General features: G+C 34.5%; 1 long non-coding RNA gene across 1 annotated transcript in view; it reads left to right on the forward strand.

The window, feature by feature from the left end:
* Positions 1 to 1,561: 1,561 nt before the first annotated feature.
* Positions 1,562 to 24,988, forward strand: part of LOC146545216 (uncharacterized) — a 31,368-nt gene continuing 7,941 nt past the window's right edge. The window contains exon 1 of the long non-coding RNA XR_014881548.1: positions 1,562 to 24,126. This is a non-coding gene — a long non-coding RNA (uncharacterized LOC146545216). The remainder of the gene's footprint in view (positions 24,127 to 24,988) is intronic.

Consider the following 24,988-nt stretch of genomic DNA (forward strand, 5'->3'; position numbering starts at 1 on the left):
GAAGTATTGCAGTGGATGTGCGCTGCAAAGTTTTGGTAGCAAGGGGCTGCAGGTTTGGCCTCTCTCAGCAGAGCCCAGCACTGCTCCATATCAGATCAAAGCAGCTCCAGTCAGCTCCAAAAGGGACCCGCCAACTCTGATTCTCCTGACACAAAGGGTGGTGAAGAGATAAAACTGTACAGATTATTTTAGATTATTCTAATAATTTTATTTGTCCAGTAACTTTTTGATGAAATTGAGTAATAATGCTAATAGGCTTATCATTTTAGAATAGGATCTCTGTTATTAGAATAACGCCACATCTGCAGTACAGCTAAAAAAATACTAAAAGAGGAGATAAAGAGAAATAAAGAAAAAAGTGGAAGTCACATCAATAAAATTGATTTTAAAAATAAAATTAAAGAAGAGGAAAGATGAATGTGTAGTAACATAATTACAAAGACAAGTGAAGTTAGACAGAAACAGTAATATGATATACAAGGGAAAAAAAAATAAGGAAACAAAGTACATAGAAAGTATCAGAAAAAAAATTAAATCATCAAAATAATGTGTTTATGGGAGATGAATATATGAATAAGTGTAATACTGAAAAAAGAAATTTAAAGCAGTTCTCTAAAATGGAGGAAACCCCGTTATATAAATGAATTACTAGGCATGAAAACAATACTGAAGAGGGGAAATTGTTCATCTCATCAGGAATGAGAAACAGTATAGAAATATACACAGACAAGCCACTGAATGCCTCTTGAAATATTAATTGTATACCATTCATTTATTCTGACAGTTGAAAAAATGTGTAATTCTTACTTTGCTACAGGTGTTTATTTCTGAGATGCAGTAGGAATAAACTAGAAAACTGTGCTGGTTCTAGGGATAATGAGACAAAGAATATCAATGTAATGTAAAGTCTTCTGCCTGTTGTAAAACCTAGAGGCATTTAATTTGAAGTGCTGACTTCCTTTTTCCCCTAACTTTGCAACCTGTGATGCCAAGTTGCAAAGCTATACAGTGTGACTTGCATCATTCTTAATGAGGATTAACATCATTTCAGGAAATCTTAAGTCCATTATTAACAGAAATCTGCAAGGCCAAGTAGAATGTGTCTATTTGGCTGCATGATACCTCCACTTGATTAATGTGTGTCAGCTTAGACTATTGAGATGTAAAATGAAGCAGTTTGTACACATTCTACTTTACCTAGAGGCTATCATTTTCAAAGTCATTTCTGGCACCTAGTACAATACAGAAATTGAAAAAGTTGGACCCAACAATTTTTCATTTTGAATTGTCCTTTTTAAAGTTGGAATGGTTCACCTGATGATAAAATCTTCTATTTTATGCTGCAACAGTAACTAATTTATAGTACATTTTGGATTTAGGATACAAGAAAGTACCCCCCATTAGAATAAAAACACTTTAACTTGCCGTAGCCTTGTCATAAATTCCATTCTTGTGTCTAATTATAGCTAAAAATTCCAGCATACGTAAGAAGATGTTAAGTATTTGATGTAATTTATTAGTGGCTTTCATTACTTTATTACTTTTAATATTTTTACTAAATGTTCTTCTGATTGAATTTTATACTTAGTTTACAGTGTTAAACTAGGATGATCTTGGAAAACTAAATTATTGTAAAAGAGAATCTGTTATATATTTCTTTTTCTATAAGCATGAGAGATAGTAAATAATAGCAAATAAAGAGTATTAAAGAATTAGGCTTATTTGCAAAGATCAAAAACACCTAAGCTAGTTTCACTATGATAGGAAGAGGTCAAAGTGTGCAAAAAGGGAGCTCTTATTATTGTATTTGTGACTGTGTCCACAAGTATTCCCAGCCTTGATACAAAGAGCCCACAATTACTGGGTTCAGACAAGAATGTTTAACTTCTGCTTCATATATGTATTGCACTTATTTCCAGAGAAAAAAATAAAAGCTGTGATTCGTCACAGTTAATCCACTCACTTTCCTATAGATTTCATCCAGAATCTTTTTTAGATAAGGGAACCTTTCATTGTTTGAAGGTATTTTAAGCACAAGACAATGTCTTGTGGTCACTGCCGTCTTCTTTTCGATCTAACTGGTGATGAATGTGAGCTGAGTTTCAAAGCTATTAATCACCAAGTGTCAAAAAATTCAACTTAAGTATTTCTGAAAATCTAATCTTAATTATACCCAGGGTGCTCGAAAAGTAATGCTTCCTGTTTATTTCTACGGAAATCACAACAAAGAACACAATAATACTATTTGATAGAGAAAATTCTCAGCTACAAAATATGATTTTTCAACATAGATGCCTCCATGACTTCTGCATCTTCATCAGCAATGAACAAGAAGCTTTCATGCTGTGCTCATAAAAATCTGAGCCAACAGAAGTGACCTGTTTTTTCACAGATGCTATGATGACATCATTGCTAAGACAGTGTTGCCCATATAGTCTGTCTTTCATTAGCATGAAAGCCAGAAGATGCCAAATCCAGACCATATGATGAGTGTGGTAGTGACGTGCAGAAATCAAACTCTATAATCCAGAGTAGTTATAAAGCAGGTATGTTTAATAAGCGCTGCGCACACGCCAGATGCAGAGGGGATATCCCCATCTAGCCTGCACACTAGAGGGCAAGAAAGGCACATACTTAAAGAGCAAGCTGATATCCAAAGATTTAGATATCCAAGAAAAGGCTGGGTTATTACAATGAGTTCCCAAAATGATTTACATCCTCCCTTCACCCTAAGTCTCAGCTCTTTTACCTGTTACTCTTAGTGGTCTTTCCAATGAAAGTCATTGTGTTATTTTCTTGGGCTGGGGTTAGGATGGAGGACACTTGGTTGGCTCTGGTAGGTTGTCTCATTGGCCACAACTCCATTCACCAATCTGCTGTTTTATGGTTAATTTGTGGTTTTACTATTCGAGCCTGGTACCTTGCATTCCAGAGATAGAATAGCTAACAATGTTATTTGAAAACAAAACAAAACAAAACAAAACAAACAAACAAACAACAACAACAAAAAAAAAAAACGAAAAAAACCAGGAGACTCATTGTCTGCAATAATTGTCTAAGTCTGTAGAAAAGCATGTTATCGGCAATGAGAACCTGGCTTAGCAAGATCAACTCTGCAACTGCTGATTCAACACCTTATGAAGCCACATTACTTTAAGCCTAATTTACTTTCGTAATAGTCTACTCAAAACTAGCAATGTGCTCCATAGTCTTCAAACTGGTATGGGTCTGGAACTGTTGATTGCAAGGGAAATGTTGTCTGGAACTCTGGAAGTTCAAACCTTCAATTTTCATAGTAAAGAAAACAAGAAGTCAATTTTAAAAATATTTCAGAGACTCATATTTTCAGTTTTACATGTAATTTTTTTTTTAATTACATACATTTCTTCTGGTTAAAACTCTGATACTAAGAAATATTTATTATATTAATTTGGCCTTTAATACCATGACACCTCAAACGATACAGATAAATTTATATTTTCTTTAATATGAGACCTTAAATTCTCAGAGACTTGTGTAATATTGTTTAATCAGTTATTCAGCTTCTTCTGTTTTATGAAATTTCACATAGTTACAAACACCAAACACAAGGAAGTGTTAAAGAATTTTCATGTGGCACTTTAAAATCAAACTAGAAGTGAATTTAAAATAAATAAATAAATAAATAAATAAATCCCTGCATTTTCCATGAGAAAAGTCACTTAGATACCAACTTCGTAGTGATAAATGTCAACCTATCCCTGTACTACCATCTGTGAGCGCTGCAAAATAGGTACATGGACTGAATACTCAAATGCAGCTTTATCTGAGATGCATGAAACATCATCACAACAGTCTCAGAGAATTAAACTGGACTAAGCAGTCTTACCACCTTGCTATTCATCAGTGCTCTTCAACTTTGAACATCTGATGAAGATGTAGGCACAGTGAGTGTGTGTTTGGTGAATAGATGTATCCTTATGTCTCCGAAAAGATGCAACAAAAGATTTAGTTTCCACCTGGACAATCTGACAAAATGAAAGAATGCTGGGAAAGTTCTTTTCCAAAACATAAACTTTTGTGACTTTCGGCCTACTGAAAATCTCTGTCTGGCCCATATGGACATTCACCTGCATGTATCACCTCTTTTAGTCACACAGAATTATATCATATTGTTGTGAAGTTTTTTTATATGAAACCTGTAGAAAGATTTCATAGAAAAAAAAGTTATTTTTCTATTCCTATTGTTCCCAAGGATATCTTAACTTCTGGCATACTGGGATTTCTTTTACTGGTTTTGAAACACAGCCAATGAAGGTCAATATATTTTGATTTTATAGGGATAATATTTTATACTGCACTTCTTGTTTTTAATGACTGCATGTGCTAAGATTGAAAAGTAATTTTTCATAACTAGAAATTAGGTCTCTGCCAGCAGTGGGAAGTTCATTCACCTAGAAAATAGAAAGATCAATGAAAAAATTAATCAATCAATATATAAGAATGCCAGAAAAATATAGGAAAAAAGAATGAGATGAGAACTACAGAAAAATAAATAACTTATTGTTGTTCTTCAACAAGATTGAATTAATTTTCTAATTAGAGGTCAGAAAAGGCTATGCTAGAAGCCCATGACATCAGAGATAGATGTTGATAGAATGGCAGTTGAGGCTGAGTATTTCCACCAATATTCCACTGCATTTTACTGCCATGTGACAGATGGCAGCAGAGGAAGAGTTTGACAAAATGGCGTCTGACATGGAATTGTGTATGAAGTAAAGGTATGTCACTGAATTCCTTCTTCTGGAGAAAATTGCACTCACTGACATTCATTGAAGCTTGCTGAACATTTATGAAAACCTAACGCTTGGTGTGAGCTGGGTGGTGCATTTCAGCAGTGGCTGTTGCCAACGTGAAAGACAAACCATTTTCTGGACTGCCATACAGATTTTTACAAGTGCAGCATGCAGGCTTTTGTTCAGTGCTGGAAAAAATGCGTAGTTCACAGTGGTGACTATGTTGAAAAATAGTTTTTTAGCTGAGAAGTTGCTCTATTTCTAGCTCAATATTATTTTTCTTTAAGTTAAAAAGAAAGTGTACTTTTTTGTTAAATGTTATGCAAAATTATACATATTTTTCAGACCACTGAAGGTTTGTGCACAAACCAAAGAAAAAATAGGTCAATTTATTTATATTATTGTGTTTAGGATAGTGTGTATAGAACTGGGGCAGATTTATTCCAATTGAATGTGAAATTTCTGAAAAATACAAACACATATACTTAAAAAAATATAAATAACTATATAGAAGTTACTTTTAATTATATAGTGAGTCACGTAAGTCCCACAACACTAGCAATTACCTTGAGAATTAAACTTGTTTGATGTTTACAGCTACTATGAATGAACTAGTAGGGTATCCTAACAACATCCTAACAAAGGTTACCTATGTTACTTCAACTGAAAGATTACATGTACATGTATTTAAGGGAATATAAAACTACAGCCACACAGACTAAAAAAATATATTTGTGACAACAAAATTGCCAAGGCCAAGGGAATAGAATATTTCTGCTATAGACAAAATATAGAAATAAAGCATATACCAATTTGAATATTTAAAAATATTTAAAAATATTAAAAATATTTAAAAATATTAAAAATAAAATTAAAATATTGAAAACATTTAAAACACTTTCTCACCAGATTTAGTAAACAGTATAGGAAAAAGATATTTAATTCCAAGTTTCCACCTCAAAGCAAATAATTATAAAACTATTATTCTGGTTTATTTATAAACAACAGCAAAAACAAACAAACAAAGAAAACCCTTATTCTACATGCAGAACCTTCAGAAACTATGAATAGTGAGGAGTTGTTGAAGTCAGATTTGTCATGCCGAATATCTAATCTTGTAAAATAACCATCTAGTCTACTTCTATGCTCTTTTTAATGCACTTCGGCATACCATTGGCCTTCTTGGCCACAAGGGCAAACTGCTGGCTCAAGACCAACTAAGGAATCTAAAAAGTGTGATTTAAAGACTTGAATCTTTGAGGTTTCTAAATCTTTTATTTGGATCCAGTCATAGCTTTGTACCTATTTTCTTCTGAAGCACCTAGTAAGTCTTGGTGTGTTTAGCAATCCTAATAAATGGCTCCATTTTGAGATTCAGAGTGGATAAGTATTTCTGATTCTTTTCATTTGTGCATATTTCCTTTATAAGTTTAAATTGCGATCATCAGTTACTGTTCAGGGAATTAACTCTTTTTGTATTATGAAATTACTTACTTTTACGTGTAAATGTTCTTACAGTCATGATTTTAATATATTACATTATCCCTCTCTTTTTTGAGACAAATAACATGGGGGGACGTTAAAATAAATTATTTACCAAGAAAAAAATAATTCAAGCCTTTCCCATATTTACAGGAAGCAGTTGTTAGATCATGAGGCATTCCTGCAATTTGTCAGCCAGCACAGAAAATAAAAGCACATTTTATTCAAGTTCACCAAAGAAAATACATAAAAGCTCCTACTTTTTTCTAGGTTTAAATATTTTTGTATTTCCAATCTGAGAATAAATCATATTGTAATATTAAGTTACAGTTAGTGGAGGTCTGGACAATACAGCCAACTCTAGAGGAGATGAAGAATGTGATCACAGTGAAGTACCACCTGCAGAAGGATTCCATTCTGTATGAGTGGGTATCTAGTTCCACTTGGCCTCATTTCAGTTGCAGGAACTGCTGCAGATACTCTGAATATCTGCCAGTCTGATGGACGCCATAGGATGACCAGTAGAATCTTCAATGTCTTTGATCTAATTAAAAGAGAACAAATATATGCTTATATCCAATTAAAAACAAATAAACAAGAAAAAAAGAAAACTTCCAATATATGCTTTAGAAAAAGCATATATGTGTATATATATGTATGTGTGTGTGTGTAGTTCTAACTTTTAGTATTTATTTTACATAAAATAAATGCTAAATTTTTTCTGCAGCACCAAGCACTCCCTGTCAATAAAAATTATTTATAAAATATCTTCCACGCTTCCAAATCCAAATAATTTTTATTACAATAATTTTCTGAAATCAACAGAAATCCAGTCAGTATTTTCCTATGAAAAACCAATTGGCCCCCAGATCTGCCAAATCTGCAGCGGGATTACCAATGCTGTTTGAATATACCAAGCTCCATTCCAAGTTTCTTTAAGAACCTTTGAGCCTCTAGCTATAGCTAGATAGAGTCCCATAAAACAAACTAACTATAGACTTTGGAAAATTCCTAATAAAAGAATGCCTTGATTTCTGGACAACAGTGAATGAAAGACAGGCTGAGGTTTCGATGCTAATGTATGTCACTTGCAATAAAAGCTGCATGGAGACAAAGATTTATGACAGATGGTAAGTTTTTAATTGGATCTTGTTCAGGAAATATAAACACCAAGCATCTGTGGCCAAGTACTGGCTATGTAATTGTCAGTGAACCCACAGTAAAACTGGAAGTTTCTTCCAAAGGAACACTGAGAGTTTCAGTTTTTAAAATTACTTTTATCTAAGTAAACTAATCTAGAAGCTGTGCTTCCTGATATAGAGATTCATGCCATAAATTTCACTTGCATAAAAATATTAGGTCAGTAAAAATTAAGTCACAGAATCCTAGGGATCAGTACCTTTTGCAGTGAATTGGAAGTAAATCAGATTTAAGGTGTATCTTTCTATTTAAATTATTTTAAAGATTTCTCAAATACCAGATGTAGACGGCAAATGATATGATGGCCAGATGATATCACTTGAAAATTCCTAAGAACTGTTAAAAAATAATTAATCTTCTTATGAAAACTACATATTCAATGTCACTTCATATGACAGACACAATTTTAATACTGAGTTTATACTGGAGCTCAATTTCAAGCAAATATGCATAAAGTGTTGCCTGCATATCATGATTTAGCTTGAGCTAATATAACATCAGATGTATTTTCTATGAAGTATGCAAATATCAGAATAAGCAATTTTATAAATTTGCCTGAAATGTGACTACTTTGCTCACCTTCTAAAAACATTCTTACTCTCTATCCAATATTGATGTCTTCTTACATTTGACACTGAACATACCAAAACTTATTTTTTTAAGTCTCGGCAATTTCACTGTTAAGGAGCAGAATGATCCAAGCTGTTTGTCAAGGTGCAATGGGTGCTCCCAGTCCTAGCTGTGACCAGCAGGTGCAATCCCACAGTCATCCAGCATCCAGTGGAGCCAGGGTGATGAAGATAGGGTGCAGAAAGAGAGGCTGGTGTGGTGTTATGTAGGAGGGGATGAAGAACGTAGAGAGAGGGAAAAAAGCAAACTGGCAGGAGAATTACAGGAACATACCCATATACAAGACCACTGACAAACCAGAGATTATTGTGAAGACAGTTTTAGTGGGATGGGCAGGATTTTGAAAAAAGGAGACAGTTTATTAGTCTCATTTTCGATTTTGGATTTTTTTTTATCTGAATCAAAAGTTGTAGATTTCATCAATACATACTGACCCAGAAGAAGAAATTTGAAGGTGTGAAAACATACATGTGAAAATTTGTCTATTGTCATTAATAAAATGAAAAATAAATATATATGCCTGAAATGCAGATATATGTATGTATATTATATGCATAAGGAATGTACAGGATATAAGAATAAATATATTCAAATTTGGAACTGCTCATGCTGATGGACACCGTCTTCTGAGAAATTATATTTTCCTGTTATTTCTTCTGGAAGCAATAGAGCAGAATTCAACCATCAGTTGAAGTACATGGCTTTTATTTCACATTTGTATTATAGAGAATATGCAAATGATCACCAATTGCTCTCTGGAGAGCTGTGTGCCCCCTTTTTATCTATGTATTTATCCTGTTCATTCTTCTGAGATTAAAGAAACACGGGAGGAACTGCCCAGTTATTATGCACTTTGAAAAAAAGGTTTTGAAATAGGAAATTCTTTAGAATGTTTTTTAGAATGGCTTTTAAATTCCTCACCTTCTTTATTTATGGATACACAGAACAACTTGAGGAAAGGTTATGCAATATCTTTGACTGCACAGCACAATTGCTTTTGATTAAATCTTTTATTTATTTGGCAAAATGTTTATATCCACATATAAGATACATATACTGAATTCTAACTCCCTTAACATATGCAATAGCTTATATTTCAAGTGTTCTCCAAACTATTTCAAATATTAAAAGCCAGAAATACTATTTTTCACAAAATTTATAAAGTATTAGAACTCCATTTGGTAACCTCAGATTCTAGCACAAGTTTAATATTTCTCATTCCCCCCCATGTGGTTCATGCACTGAAAACATAATTGTTACCCTGGATCACTTAGGAAATTAAGTCTGCAAACTTACCTAAAATCTCTCTCTAGTCTCTTCTGCATACCCTCAAAGCCCAACTTTTAAATATATGAACAATATATTTATATATTTAATATATTTAATATATTTAAAGTGATATTACCTATTGTTTCTATGTCTGGCCACTTTTAGAATACAGCCATTTATTTTTTCTTCTATAGCGACAGGAGAAATCTCTTGCGCAATATTCTATCATCCAAAGACAATCCTCCCATAATGATCTGTAACACAATTGGAAAGAGTTCATATAGATACAAAGAAATAAAACAGTTTAATAATTTATAATTTAACAGATCTTTTTCTTTCAGTGATTAAGAAATTTACTCACAAAGCAATGAATCTTTAAAATATATGCAGTTTCACAGTTGCTAGTGTAAATTAGTTATGAAAACACCATTACCCTAAAGGAAAAAGATACTGACCTTGTACATGATCATATAATTAAATTATGCCCTTCAGCTTTAACATTATTCTAAAAATACATGAAGCTACAGTAACAAATGTTCTAGGATTGAACAAGCCTGAAAATTAGAATAAAAAATTATTATATCCTAAAATCTGTCTGGAAACATGCTAGTGTACAAGAAGAAATATTTAACTCTGAAGAAGTTTGACCACCTCTTATTAAACTTGTAAAAGTAATATTGTCAGTCAGACTTGATGTAACATTGAGCAGATATTCATCTGGTATAAATTGGCCGAATCTCACTACAGACAATGGAAGTGCACTAATTTATGTCAGCCCAGAATCTGTCCCCAGGGTCTTGTTCTCTTGTACTTATCTATCCATGAAATTCTAAATAACAGTTTATTAATAATAACAAGAAATACATTTCACCAAAGATTTTGGTCATCTACAGCTTTGAGAGGTCATGACTGAATCTTATTCTGCACAAAAACAGAGGCATAGCTCCTACTGATGTTTTTCTAACTGTGTCATTCCTTGGAAATTCTAGGAAAACAAATTTCTTTGTCCTTCACATGTTCCTGCAGATGAGAGAAAAAATGTCTGACAAATCAGTGGAAATGGGTCAGATCCAGTTAGCCTGGAGTGAGTTAAATACATAAATTTTATATAAATGTATATATAAATATAGGATTTCCATTCAAATCAAGTCTAAGACATTTAACGTCTTGAAATTTTTATCCAGCACAGCCAGGTCACAGCCAGGGGTTGCTGTCAAGAGCTCTATGTTCAGATGTAGGGCAGTCCCAAGTGGTATCTTCCAGGGGTCCATCTTAGGACCAGTGCTCTTCAGAATCTTTATCAACATACTGGGATCAAGTGTATCCTCAGCAAGTTTGCTGACACCCATCTGTGTGAAGCAGTTGACACAACAGAAGGAAGGGATGCCACCCAGAGGGATCTCAGTAAGTTTGCAGATTACACCAAGTTGGCAGGAAGCACTGATCTTCCTGGGGGTAGAAAGGCTCTACAGAGGGATCTGGACAAGCTGGATTGCTGGGCTGAGGCCAATGAGACGAACTTCAACAAGACCAAATGCCAGGTCCTGTACTTTCGCCACAATAAACCCAGGAAACACTACAGGCTCGAGGCAGTGTCTTAAAGAAAGACTGTGCAGAGAAAAAGGACCTGGGGATTTTGGTAGATGTTCAGCTGAACATGAACCAGCAGCGTGTTCAGGTAGCCAAGAAGGCCAACGGCATCCTGGTTTGTATCCAAAGTAGTGCTGCCAGGAGGAACAAGGAAGTGATCACCTCTCTGTACTCAGCACTGGTGAGGCCACAGCTAAAGTACTGTGTTCAATTTTGGGCCCCTCACCACAGGAAAGACATTGAGGCCCTGGAGCAAGCTAAGAGGGATGACCAACTGGTAAAGGGTCTGAACCACATGTCTAAAGAGGAACAGCTGAGGTAACTGTGATTGTTTAGTCTGGAGAAGAGGAGGCTCAGAGGAGAACTTATTGCTCTCTTCAACTACTTGAAATGAGGATGCAGTGAGATGGGGGCTACTCCCATGTAACTGGATTGAGGGAACAGTCTCAAGTTGAGCCAGGAAAGGTTCAGGTTGGATGTTAGGAAAAACTTCTCCAAAAGAGTAATGAGGAACTGGAACAGGTTTTTGAGGGAACTGGTGGAGTCAACATTCTTAGAAGTGTTCAAGAAATCTGTAGATGTAATACTTAGGGATATGAATTATAGGGCATTATTAGTGTATTAGAGTAGGTGGACAGTTGGAATAGATGATCTGAGAGGTCTATTCCAACCAGAATGATTCTGTGATTTGGCAACAAATTTAAATATACGTTATATTTTTATATAATGCTTTAACAAGCAAGATTTGGAGTATATCTAGTCAGTTGTAGTCAAAGATCCTAATAACACAGAACACCAGGAAACAAAAGGCAGATGTGAGAAGAAAAACTTACAAATTCCTTGAAGTCAGTAAAAAGACTGCCTAAGCAGTCTTAGTGCCTTAAGCATTATGCGTGTACTCATGTACATGTTTTTTCAATATGATTTGAATTAAGCACTCAGAAATGAAACTCTTATCATTGTTTTTGACATTACTAATACATCATGCCTATATACTGAGAAATCTAATTTCATTTTGACCATCTCTATTGTACTGATAGGTCTTTGAAACTTCTAATGGTCATAACAGGAATCACACAGGAAATGTGAAACTAATGAGGTTTAACATATCAAAGTGCAACATTTTGCACTTGGGTCAGAGTAATCCTAAATACATAAATAACTGGGAGAAGAATAGCCCTGCTGAGAAGAATCTGGAGGTCCTAGTGGATGAAAAACTGAACATGAGACAACAGTGTGCTCTTGCAGCTCAGAAGGCCAATGCCATCCTGGCCTCCATCTGAAGAGGGGTGGTCAGTGGGGACAGGGAGGGGATTGTCCCTCTCTACTCTGCCCTCATGAGAATCCACCTGGAGTATAGCATCCAGGCCTGGGGGCCGCAATACAGGAAAGATGTGGAAATGTTGGAGAAGGTCTAGAGGATGGTCACGAAGATGATCAGAGGGCTGGAGCACCCTGAAGGGGGCTGAGGAGCTGGGCTTGTCCAGCTCGGAGAAGAGAAGGCTGTGAGGAGACCTCATTGCAGTATTCTAGTATTTAAAATGGGATAATAAAAATGAGGGGAATCAACATTTTACAAGGATAGACAGTGATAGAACAAAGGGGAATGGTTTTAAGCTCAAGGAGGGAAGGTTTAGATTGGTTGTCAGGGGTAAGTTCTTTACAGAGAGAGTGTTGAGGTACTGGAACAGGCTGCCCAGAGAGATTGTGGATGCTCCATCCCTGGAGATGTTCAAGACCAATTTGGATGGGGTCCTGGGCAACCTGGTCTATTATCAGGTCTGGAAGTTGGCAGCCCTGCCCGTGACAGGGGGTTGGAACTTTATGATCCTTGGGGTCCCTTGCAACCCAAGCCATTCTATGATTCCATGATTCTATGATTCTGTGAAATGTTAATAGACAAAAACAATTCGGAGAATTGTAAATTTATTTCCTACTTAATATCCAACAGTTAGAAATGGCATCTCTTATTTTCCCTGAGATTTCTGGCTCATTGGACATATAAATAGCTTTTCTAGAAGGCATTTAAATGTCAAAGGAGGGATTACTAGCATTTAGTTCTAGACATTCATTTCAATTAACATTTCCATGTTTCAAGAATTCAAGGAAATATTGATGCATGAAACTACTGTGAAAATTTAAGTACTCCACTGAAAAAAAATATTTCTTCTACAAAAAAAAAAAAAAGCTTTTTCAATGTGGGGATTTCTTTTCACTCCAGGCATGATTCCATTATTTAAAAAGATGATGTGTATTCCTAAGTGCATTTTTCTGTTGTTTAGATCTTTAATATCACAGAGAAGCTGGTAAAAAAAGGGAAAGCAGCGCTGTAAAAATTCTAAAATAATCTTAATTAATTTCCTTCCTATTATTTAAGAAAAATAGTTCCATTCTATAATAAAAATATTTATGTTTTTATGTAAGGTACACATTTCAGTGTATTCAGTAAATCTTGAAGGATATCCAGGCGCCTCCTTAAATGTCACGACCTTGAGTAAACTTTGTTTAGCATGGAAGTTTTTGAAATAATGTAGTGTTTTTGAGAAGGCAATAGTATGACTGCAGAATATTAAGCACTTTATTAAAAAGATTTTCTTACCAAAGTAGCTCTACGTAAAATAGACCTCTGTTTTTACTCCAAATACTTTTAATAAACAAGCAAAGTAGATACAGTGAGACTATAGAGAACATGTAAGAAAGAGTTGTGCATAATTGGGCTGAACAGTACTATTTGTATTCAATAACTGCCATTTACACACTCATTAGGTCAGTCACATATAAACAATATGATGAAAAGGAAAGCTTAAAGAAGGTAATCATATTTGGAGGAATTTAAAAGATTGTCTTTAGGCAAGTTGGCACTTTAAAATGGAGATGATATCTGCTCCAAACAGACTTGGCAAATATCGTGGGGTAAAGCCCATGAACCGCTGAATAATTCAGATCTGGACAAGAGAAAGATTTACACTTTTTGTTCTGATGTCGCTTTCTGATTATACAGTCTTTAAGGAACTGTGTGTTAAAATCTCCTCTAAACAGAGCACAACAGAATAGTAAACTTATCTTACTAACATGTACAATGTGCATAATGCTTGGAGATCTATTTCCTTACAAGAGTTTTTCTTATCATAAATCAGGAATGTTCACACTAAAAAGTCGTTTTTTATATGATCAATTTTAAGTATTTTACGTATTTTACTCAATTTTATCTGCCTATTTTATTCCTAGATTATTATTGTTGATTGTTTACAAATTTTGAGTATTCATAAGATTTCTATTGCCTTTTCACAGGAACCAAATAAAAAAATTAATTAATTAAATGGCAGACTTTGCAATAAAAGCTTACCATTACAATTGAATACCATCCTTTGGGCCTGAGATGATCTTGAAAACTCCTCTGGCATTTTCTGTAATAGAGAGATTATGACTTAATAGTGAATTCAACTGGAACTCTATCTTCTAAACTGGGTTGGGGATTTATTATACTGAAATATCTTTGGTCTCAGATATTTAAAAACTTTTCAGATTATTTATATATTTATATATTTATATTAAGCAGTCTCATATTTCATGCCTGTATTTACCTTACATTTATGGACAGTTAATAATGATCACACTACAATGCTCTGAAACAGCTGACTGATAACACAGTTGAATGAGTTTCTGATGGCAAGTACGATGCATTTTGTTTTGCATATTCTCAAGGATATTTCTGGGAGAAGATAAGCAATCTTAATTTTTTTTTTTTTATCTCAAGAAGATTGGGATGTTAAGAATTTATTTTATTTTATAATACCACAATATTATCCATGTAAAAAATCTTGCAGAGAAGACTACCTATCCAGTTCCTCCTCCTTTTTCTTTTCTTAATGTAGTGTTATTGAATTCAGTTTAGATACACTTGGTTAACAATATTTTACCAAATATAAACCATAAATATCTATATTCAATTGAACAAGTTTAAGCTCACTCATTTTTTTAATTTTTAAGAGAAAAGAAATACTATAGACATTCATTATCTGTCCAAGAAGATAATGTCACAAACCACATATTGCTCCTGAGTGGTGTGGTTAGGTCTCCAAGATAATGCTGAGAGTAGCTTCGCTCAAGAAACAACATCCCTCTGGATGTTAAAATTATGGAATGTATACAGAATTTATGAAAGTGAAATAAAAAATAATAATTTAAGTAATTTTAAGACTGCTTTTCTTAGGTCTAGTGTCTCAAGTTATGCCTGACTTACCTTAGCTCTGTAAAAAGCCTGTGTTTCAACAAGTGTGTGTGTGGTCCAGATACAATAGGCTGCTGAAATTACTCTTGGCAATTCAGAGAAGTCTCAGTGAAGGTTTAAGTTTTAATTAATAATATTCATAAAAATAATTTAAACCTCTAAAAACATAGAATTAATAATACAAATTACTTTTTCTTCCTTTATGAATTTCTGATAAAAGTCTCATAATGACTATTCTCATTAATCATTACTTTTTTTCTTTTTCATACTAATTTAAGATAAAACCTTTGTTCTTTGTACAACTAACATTGACTTATGCCTCCCAGATTACAGATTTTAACAGGCTAGGAGGACATACATAGCAATTTTCTACCACTACTTTTATTACCAGAATTTGCATATTCTTTTTTACTGAACTGTGAAATTATCATTACAAATTCAAATAAGCTACACTTTCCAGATGTGAAAAAAAATTATGAGGCCTGGATAAGGTCAGTCATAAAATCACCTCTCTTGGATCTCCCTATGTTACTTTGAATGCAGCCTTGTCCTGAAATCAGTTTCTTGGGGAAAAGTGCTGCTTTATATAAAATTATTCTAAAAATATAACCTTCTGTTGTTTGGCTTCAGAGTACGGGAACTTAAATATGATAAAAGATGATGCAGTACCAAACACAGTGCACAAAGAATGGCAGAAAATCTTCAATTTATAATATAGCAGAGCTTTTACACAGTAAACGGGAAGAGTCATTAAAGACAGCGTTATCTGTGACATTATAAGTAGAGTGAACCTGCATAGTGTAGAGTATTAACTCTTTAAACTCTTCTGATTTAGAATCAAAAAGCAATTTCTTCACTATTAAGACTAGCAAAGATCTGTGGACTCTGTTGTTTTTCTTCCTTAATTATGAGAGCTATTTTTCACAAACTAACTTTGGAAGCCAACAGTCTTTCTCTGCAAACATCCAGGCAGACTGCCAGTGACATTAAAGGTCTTACACTTATTAGAAGGTGTGCAGATGTTCTGTGGCTTCTGGTTCATTTGGGTTTGTAATTGTCTATGTTATTCCTTTGAGATAATACCTATTCTAGTCATCAAATTGGCAGGCTGACATGATGAACCACTCCAGCCTCATTGTTCTGTTATAAATCTATTTTTGACACTTAGGTATTAGGGAGACAACCTCTAGCTCTGACTGAAACTAAATTCTAAGATTTAAACGTTCCTGTTATTATATTTTATCTCAAGTCAAATTTTATAGAGACTTCTATTTTTTCCAAGATGGATGACTGAATGTTTTCAGAATAATTTTTAAACTTCGGATGAGCTCAGCTCTTGTAATTAAAGATTCCCAACTAAAAGCTTACTTTCAACAAAAATCATCTGAATTACAATAGAGTTCTGGACTTCAAGTTGTGAGGAACTGAAGGAAGACGACTGTTTGAACTTCCTGTTTAAATCTCAGTTATGAAGGGCATATTACATAAACCGTTATCCTCTTAGGTCATCAAAAACCCTTAGGAGGGATAGAGAGTTATGGTGCTGGAGTGTCCTAATGACTATGATGGGTTACCTTGGCTGGCTACCATACACCCCACTCAGTTGCTCTCTCGCTCCCAATCTTAAACACAGCAAGGGGAGAATATAAGGTGGAAAAAACTCATGGGTAAAGGTAAGGATAGAGGTTGCTTAACAATTAACATCAAAGGCAAAACAGACATGACTTAAGATAAAAGAGCTTGTTATCAAATAAAATAAGTTTGGCTAGAGAGAAATAAGTTAGAACAATCTTTCTCCTAGTCTTCTTCCAGGCTTAAATCCACATTTTCATTCTCAGCTCCCCACTCAATCATTGCATCCACATCCCCCAGTGTGAGCAGAGACTCTTAGTCCTCAGATATGGAATCAGTGGCTAAGAAAGAGGAATGAATAAAGCCTCTCGAGAAGAAGGCTGCTCTTAATTTCCTGATTTAAAATTGCCACCTCAGCTATGGCAACACCTGAATATATGAGAGAATCCTATGATTCGTTTTATTCCCTCATATAAATAATGAGCATATCATAGTTTTAACAGTACATTTAAAAGGAGAACAACCAGTACACAATATAACAAATATACAGCAAGACCTTATGTATCTTTAAATTCCTTACTTATTTTCAGTCCAATACACTTGTGTTTCCTTAAGAAGGATAGCTTCTCCTCTTATTAAAGAGTTTTGAATAATTAGGTTCAGCTGAATGTAATTAGCTTCCAGCTGGCAGTGCTTATCTAAGTTGCGTTGAATAGTGATAAATTCAATAAAATAAAAAGATATATAAAAGAAAATAAAACAATCAAACCCTTCTTTCCTACTTGTCATTAGTCACTGACAATAGTCAGTGTTTTCTGTTCTCGAGATTTTCAGATGTATTTATCACTCTGTTGGATTGCCAGCTTTGTATCAGAAGGGCCCTTAATTAGTAAATATGTTTAGTCTTAGAAGTAGCATGCTGCTTGTTTTTGATGTGAAAGCTTCTTTAAATGTCTGAGTCTATAGGTTTCTGAAGTACGTTTTGCTCCTTTTCCCCCAGTAATGTAAAGCTTGGTAATATTGTTGAGATATCTTTACCCTGCTGCCTTACAGGCAGTGGTTTAAAAGAAAAATGTTATGAAATGTAACTAGTTTTCACTGAATAGCAAAAGCATATAAGTGGACACAAATCTCAGTCATACAGTTTTGTGTTTACATAAATTGGTCATTAAGAAGTGCACTCTGTGCAGAACCTTCCACAGGATCTTGTGAACGTTATTCAAATTCATTTACACTAAGAATTGCAAGAGAATTACAGTTGACTCTTCACCTGGAGTAATGTGTTCATTTCTGGGCCCCCAGCATAAGAAGGATGTGAACAGTTTTGAGAGGGTCCAGGAGAGGGCCACAAGGATGATCAGAGGAATGAATCATACCTAGGGCTGGCCTACAGCTCTGGAAAGGAACTCTACAAGGGAGTACAGTGATAGAACAAAGGGTAATGTTTTTAGACTAAAAGAGGATAGGTTTATATAAGATATCAGGAATAAATCTTTTACAAAGAGGATGGTGATGCACTGGAACAAGTTGCCCAGAGTTGAGAATTGTTGAGAATTGAGAGTTGTGAATGCCCCATCACTGCAAGCAGATTAGATGGGGCTTTGGAAACCTAATGTCATAGAAGTCTTCCCTGCCCATGTTATAGGAATTAGAACTAAGTGATCTTTAAGGTTGTTTCCAACCCAAGCCATTCTATAATTCTATAAAAAACATTTAATATCTATCCTGTTACATATGATCAGATTATGGGATTTGAGTTTAATTGGGTTACCTATACTGTAGGACTTGTTTGCTTATTAGAATAAATTTGGGGGAGTACTTGCTTCCTAAAACTTTATGATCACATTCTTTTTAATGAAAGAAATAAATCAAAGGTGGTATTTCTCACAGTTTTCAGCTTCTGTCCTGAATCCTATCCTATCTTCTTTCTCAATCGAAGTGAACAAAAGAACTAACCTGTCTAATAGCCCAGTCAATAACCAAGACATCATCTTCATCTTGAACCTCTGTTTATTAAAATTGTTTTAAAATGTTGTCTGTGTGTAGACTATGCAAATTTAAAGCTAAGGCAAATAAGCAGATTATTTTCTACCAGACAATGCTGAAAATCAAAGCAACTCATGTCTCCAGTTGGTATGAATTTTTTATTGTATTACAGTAATATCTAATGAAAATGTTTATTACTGTCAAAATCTTGTTTATGGGTAAAAAGAAGGCACAGCATATGAATGGACAAATATATGCATATAGACACATAAAGCCAAGAATATAGATACATGTATGAAAAAAAAATCACATCAGTATAATCTTAACAGTAGTCATTACTAGTCTGGATCCAAATTAATAGGAAGAATACAGTATCATTAAAGTGGCTGTACAAACACTTCTTGGTTCCTACTCCATTTTCTTTGTGAAAAAGAAAACTTGGTACATTACTATTACATAAATAACTTATAAACCTTTTTTTTTTTTTTTTTTTGGTATATGTGTGTGGACAAATGTAATTTTTAACAGATTTCTCTTTTGTTGAAATAGCTAATTCTCTTAATTGCAGAGCAAATGAGGTAAAACTGCCTACTCTCTTTTAAGATCTTCCCTCATTCACCAGTTTATTTCTGCTATCTTTAAACTGTTCCAGTGTTTACAGTTATATATTCCTTTTCAGCAAGTGGTCATTGCAAATAATGCTCCCAGCCTTACGGAGATTTTTAAGGATAACACCCCAGAGATCTAGTTCTTCTACGAAATAACTAAAGTAGGAATAATGTGGGGCTATATTATTTTTTAAGACCATATGGTTGACACATTCTGCCAACTGACATAAAAACGGATTGCTGGTAATTTGCAACTTCATATGCTACTGCCAAACGTTTATGGGCAGGCATAGTAGCTGACTCCTTTCAGCAGACTCAGCTGCATACAGTGTCTATAGTTGCAGGGGATATCCGTGACAATAATTTAAGGCAAAGTGGTAGAGATTTTTCTGACTCTTTCTCATTTTTCTAAGGACACAACCCAATTTGTTATCAAACAGACTCAGTATGTTTATGGGAAAAGATAAAAAGCTTAGAAGAGGTGAAACAGATTTTTTTTTAAAACCATAACTGTATGAAAACTACATTCTAGCCTGGAATCATGTAAAGCAGAGGGCTGGGTATGACTTTTCATGTCCTAGGCAGTTTGCACAATAACTTACCAATATCAGGTTGGTCACTAAACACTGGCTTAAAAATACCATATTGCAAAACACTAATTCTTGTTTCTACAAAATAGGAGATTTCCTGAAATAATTGATTTTATTCTTCACCAGGTACAGAAGTGAATTTTAGCGCAATTTTCTTTGGTGAGCACCCCTCGCTGATTTAATAGAAGCCCGAAAATATTGCTATAATTGTTCTCTCCCAGACCTGGAAGCATTTTAGAGATGTATGGATGTGGCATTAAGGGATATAGTTTAGTGATCAGTAGGTGATTCTGATCTGACGATCTTAAAGGTCTTCTCAAACTTACATGATTCTATGACTTTATGATTTCAAAGTTCTTGAATAATGTCACTTATTTTCTAGATAGCCCGAATAAAAAATAATATTAAAAACTGAGATTATTCAAGCCCACAATTTTCCTGTAAACCTTAAAGAATCCCCCTCTATATTTTAAAGGATGTGTCCTTATTTAATTTTCTAATAATAAAAATGACTTTTTGTTTGTAGACTTTATATTTTCCCCAACTGAAATACAGACCGACAGTATGGGTTCTGCTAAAATGCTCCACTTTGGCTGTGCTAGTGGTAGTCTTCTGAGAAATCTTCTATAATGAATTCTAAGCAGTGTTTTAGACAGAGAAAATCATATTGAGTAAATAGAACACATAATTGTCTTCAGTGGATTAAAATTTGAGTACATTTTTTTCTTTCTTCTTAAATTGCTAATATTCCCTAGAAACCATCCTGTTGTGAATGAGATTCTGTTTCACTTTTTCTAATCATTCAAATTTATTCATTACAGCTGTTGTAATTACACAGCAAAAATTTTTTGAGTTTGCATTTTTAGAATATTTTTCCTATTGTGCAGAATACATCAGTGATTATGATAGCCCAAAGCTGATTAGACTCTAAGGTGTGAAGATGTCAAATGACTGTATGCAGTACATGTACTGAGACAGTTAATCATCTGGCTATGCAGAAGAAGAAAAGAGATTATATGCAGTTTTAAAAAAAAGAGATTGTATGTGGTTTAAAAAAAAAAAAAAAAGCAGGAAGTAATTTTAGAGAAACATTTGTTTATTGTTTTTCTCTTGAGTGCTCTGATTGCCAGATGGAGTCATAAATTAGCTGAGATTTTCGTCGTACATGCTGCACGTACTGATCAAAAGGCTAACCGGTTTACAGTAGAATCATAGAATCATAGAATCCTTAAATGGGACCTCTGAGGGTCATGTAGTCCAACTTCCCTGCAATGAACAGGGACAACATACAGAAAGGATTACACTTGCTCTTATGGTAACAGAAGATTCCCAGTTGTGATATTCCAAAACAAGAACAGGTACTAGTAACTTCTAGTTTTGTGTGAGATAACGAAGATTATGTCTCAATACAGATTTATTGACCATACTTATTGGTTTTCATAGAAAATTCATTTCAGATAGTATCGCTCAGATTATTGCATGACTGAGGAGGAAACAGAACTCAAGGGAAGATTTACAAAGATTTACTAAAATTAACTCATGATCATGAGACTCCCAGGCACATCCTGTTCCATTAAGGAAATGAGAGGGAGACAGTCCCACCATGAAAATGGGGATCAGTTTCTAGGAACAGTACTTAACTCTTTCCTAAATATCACTGTTAATTTTTGTGGGATTTTTTTATGGCCCTGGTGGAAACCCATAGATACACTTTCTTACAGCACTCCAAATGTCTTCAATCATTAAAGATGGTGAGTTATGTATGTATCTCTCTTTCAAGTGGTTCATAGAGTTCATCAGCAGTGTTTGTCTAAATTTTATGACTAAATAGTGTGCTCTAAGCATAACTGTTATGCTGGACAATAAGCTTTGTTGCAGACCTGTGTCTCTCCTTTGTTATCCTGGTAGTAAAGATATGTACTGGCTATGTAAAGCTCATTGTCATTATTCTGTGAACTTTTAATCTGTAGGCAGCAGAGACTCCATTTGTGGAAAGGAAGAAAAAAAAAAAAAAGAAAAAAAAATGCTTGATAGTTTGTGGTAACAGGTGAGAAAATTTCCCAATTTTGGATCAAAGTCTTTATGTATCTTTCAAAGAAGTGCTTAAATCAACATCACCGGCAACAGTACGAGGGTAGGGGGGAAGAGGAATCTCTCATCTGACTACATGAAAATCTGTAGATATTTGCATATAAGACCGTGTCAACAGTTCATGGGCTGGTTCAGCGCAGATCCATGACTAGAGGGGCAGAGAAATCCACAGATCTGTGCCTCCGGAAAAGGGGATAAGGGAAAGAGGGTAGAGAGATGGGCCCCAAAATAAAACAGCAGCAATGATTTGAGGAGAAACGAACTAATTTACTACATAAGATATCAGAATGCAAGATAACACACTATAATACAATATAATGCAATATAATTAGAATTGGAGCTAATAAATCAAATATAATGAGAGAGTATCTCTGAAGGCCTTACACTAATGCTGAGGTGATGCATGTGGTCGGAATGAGCAGCAGAGAGGAGAGCCAAAAAAGGGCGGGTCAGCTGATCTACGAAAGCTTATATCCCTTCTCTGAACACAAAGTCCTGTGGGGAATGTACTTCTTTTCCAAACAGGTGCTGAAGAACTGAAGCATTAACTGTTTAACTCCCAGTGCACTACATGATGTTATGTGGAATACCGATAGCCAAAAATCATAAAACCATGACAGATTATCATACAGATTTTCACGTAGTCAACAAAAAGATGTGGGAATCCCTCTCAGGCAATTCATTTTGCACTAATAGTATATGTAGTCAAGTTCTATATGTCAAAATTTAAGTGGATTTGAAAATGCTATTTCTTTCAAACAAATTCTTGATTTATTGGGCATTATGAAAAAAAAGAGAGAATAAAAGGAAGCATATGAGTACAGGAAGGCACATCTATATTAAGCCATATAATTCAATGTATTTCTTTTATCTAAGTTGAAAGAAAAATGTATTTCTCTAGGTATTAGGTTTCAGGAACACTTTCTGATTAATTAAGGTGAAGATTATGTAGATTTTACTAAAGCTGCTGAGACATCAGAGAGCAGATACTTCACCAGCCAGGTCCAACACAACAGCTCTTGAGAGAGAGCAGACATGACTTTGGGGTCAATCTAGAGCCCAGAACAGTTGAGCAGTCCAGGGTGACAAAGTAGGTCTAAAGGCCAGCCAACCATCAGCCTACAGGTGGGTCCAGTTTGGCAGACATGTGGCTGTAATGCAAAGGGAGCTGCAGCTCAGGTTGGCTCAAGATGAGATCCTGAATTTAAAACAGCTTCTCAGACTGACATTCAGCCCTAGCGGTAGTTCTTGTAGCATCTGAGAACCTCTCCCCTATTATAAGCTTATTGTAATATCCCCTATTACAGTGCTTATTTGACCCTAATCCCTAGTGATCAAAGCCCCAGGAGTGAGGATGTTGCATACAAAATCCTTTTTCTAAAGGCTAAATGTAAGAGATGTTATACTGAAATAGCATTTGGGAAATACAGGATGGAAAAGAAGCAAGTTTACTACTAAGCTCAAAGGTGTTATTAAATCTTGGAAGTCATCACAGAAAAAAATTGTCAGAAAGCATCAGAGAAAACCTGTGTTTCAACAGAAAAATATGTTTAAGAGAATGATCCATCTTAAGGACACAGATAACCATCACCAGCATTCAATGGGAGTTATACCGTCACACAAAAATTCAGAAGTGTAAGGGAGGGTTAAGTTTGTGTGTTCTTTCAGAACATAGCTGGTTTTCTGTGACAATGTCTCTTTAATCAGAGTGAAGCTCTGAATTCTTCAAATTACAGAGTCTATCATCTTGATGGCTGGATCATTAACTTTGCATATTGCTATTTTCTATAATGATGGATCTTTGCTAATTTTGTACATACAGTCTTAATTTTCTGTCTCATTATTACCTGACTTTAAACTGGAGGGTCCAAAACATTTTAATATTTTTCTTTTGCTACAGAGTACAATATTTTGAAGATTTTCCTATATCTTAGGCTATCACCGGTTCTTTGATTATTTAGTGGAAATGTTTGAAGATTCAGACAGAATGACGATCTCATTTCTATCTGTTATCTCATTTCCTTTTGATGTACTTGGATATTTTAATACTTCCTTTTGCTGCAGGACACATCATTTTGGAGCCAAAGTTTCTGAATGCTTAGGTAATGAAGTCCTTGATACAGTAGCACCTTGTGCATTCTTTCTCTTGCTCCTTTCTCTCCTTTTAAATACTTTCATATTAACTTTTTAGTATGGTGGCTTTATTTAATCCATACAAGCTTTGATACTATTCCAGCAGCCTCTCTCCAGCATGCAGTACCAAACATATCCCTATAGTTGTCTTTACCAGCCCTGAAAGCATTTTACTTTCTACTGATACAATACTCATTTTTGAAATTACCTTTGTTTCTGGATATATGAAAAGGAAGACGTAGTCAGTACATCCTGCAATTTATTTTTTTTCTAAAATAGCATTCCTGTTTTATGGTGATGTAAAATTATTTAATGTCTTGACTTATAAATATGTCATGTCTACAGTTTTGTAGTTTTTTATTCTTGGACAAATACTAATGTTAACTATTTAAAGCACAATTATGGATCTGAGCCAATTGTATCCAGCACTGGATAAGATTTTCCTTTTTTTAAAAAAAAAAAAAAAAAGTTTGCAAGAAATGAGAAATTAAAATGAGACTCAAGAGGTATATCAAAATAGTAGAGGCAGTAAGGAACACAATTTTCTGACTGAATGTGATACTGTTATAGGTAACAAATTAGGAATTCAATTAACATAAATGGCTATAGTCAATTGCTATATTAACTGGAGGTATACTCTCTGGAGAGGTACTGTTTCCATTGATGGAAAATCTAGTGTATTATACTAACTCTCTACTGGACTAATTGTACTAACTCTTACTGGACGTATTGCTGTAACCATTTCCAGAAGTGAAAAGACCTCTATCTCTCATTAGGGAAATTCAGTCTAGTTGGGCAAAATTATCAAATAAAAGAGTGGTAATTTTCTAG

Source organism: Meleagris gallopavo, chromosome 1 (assembly GCF_905368555.1).
Source record: "Meleagris gallopavo chromosome 1, MGAL_WU_HG_1.1, whole genome shotgun sequence".
Lineage (NCBI taxonomy): Eukaryota > Metazoa > Chordata > Aves > Galliformes > Phasianidae > Meleagris > Meleagris gallopavo.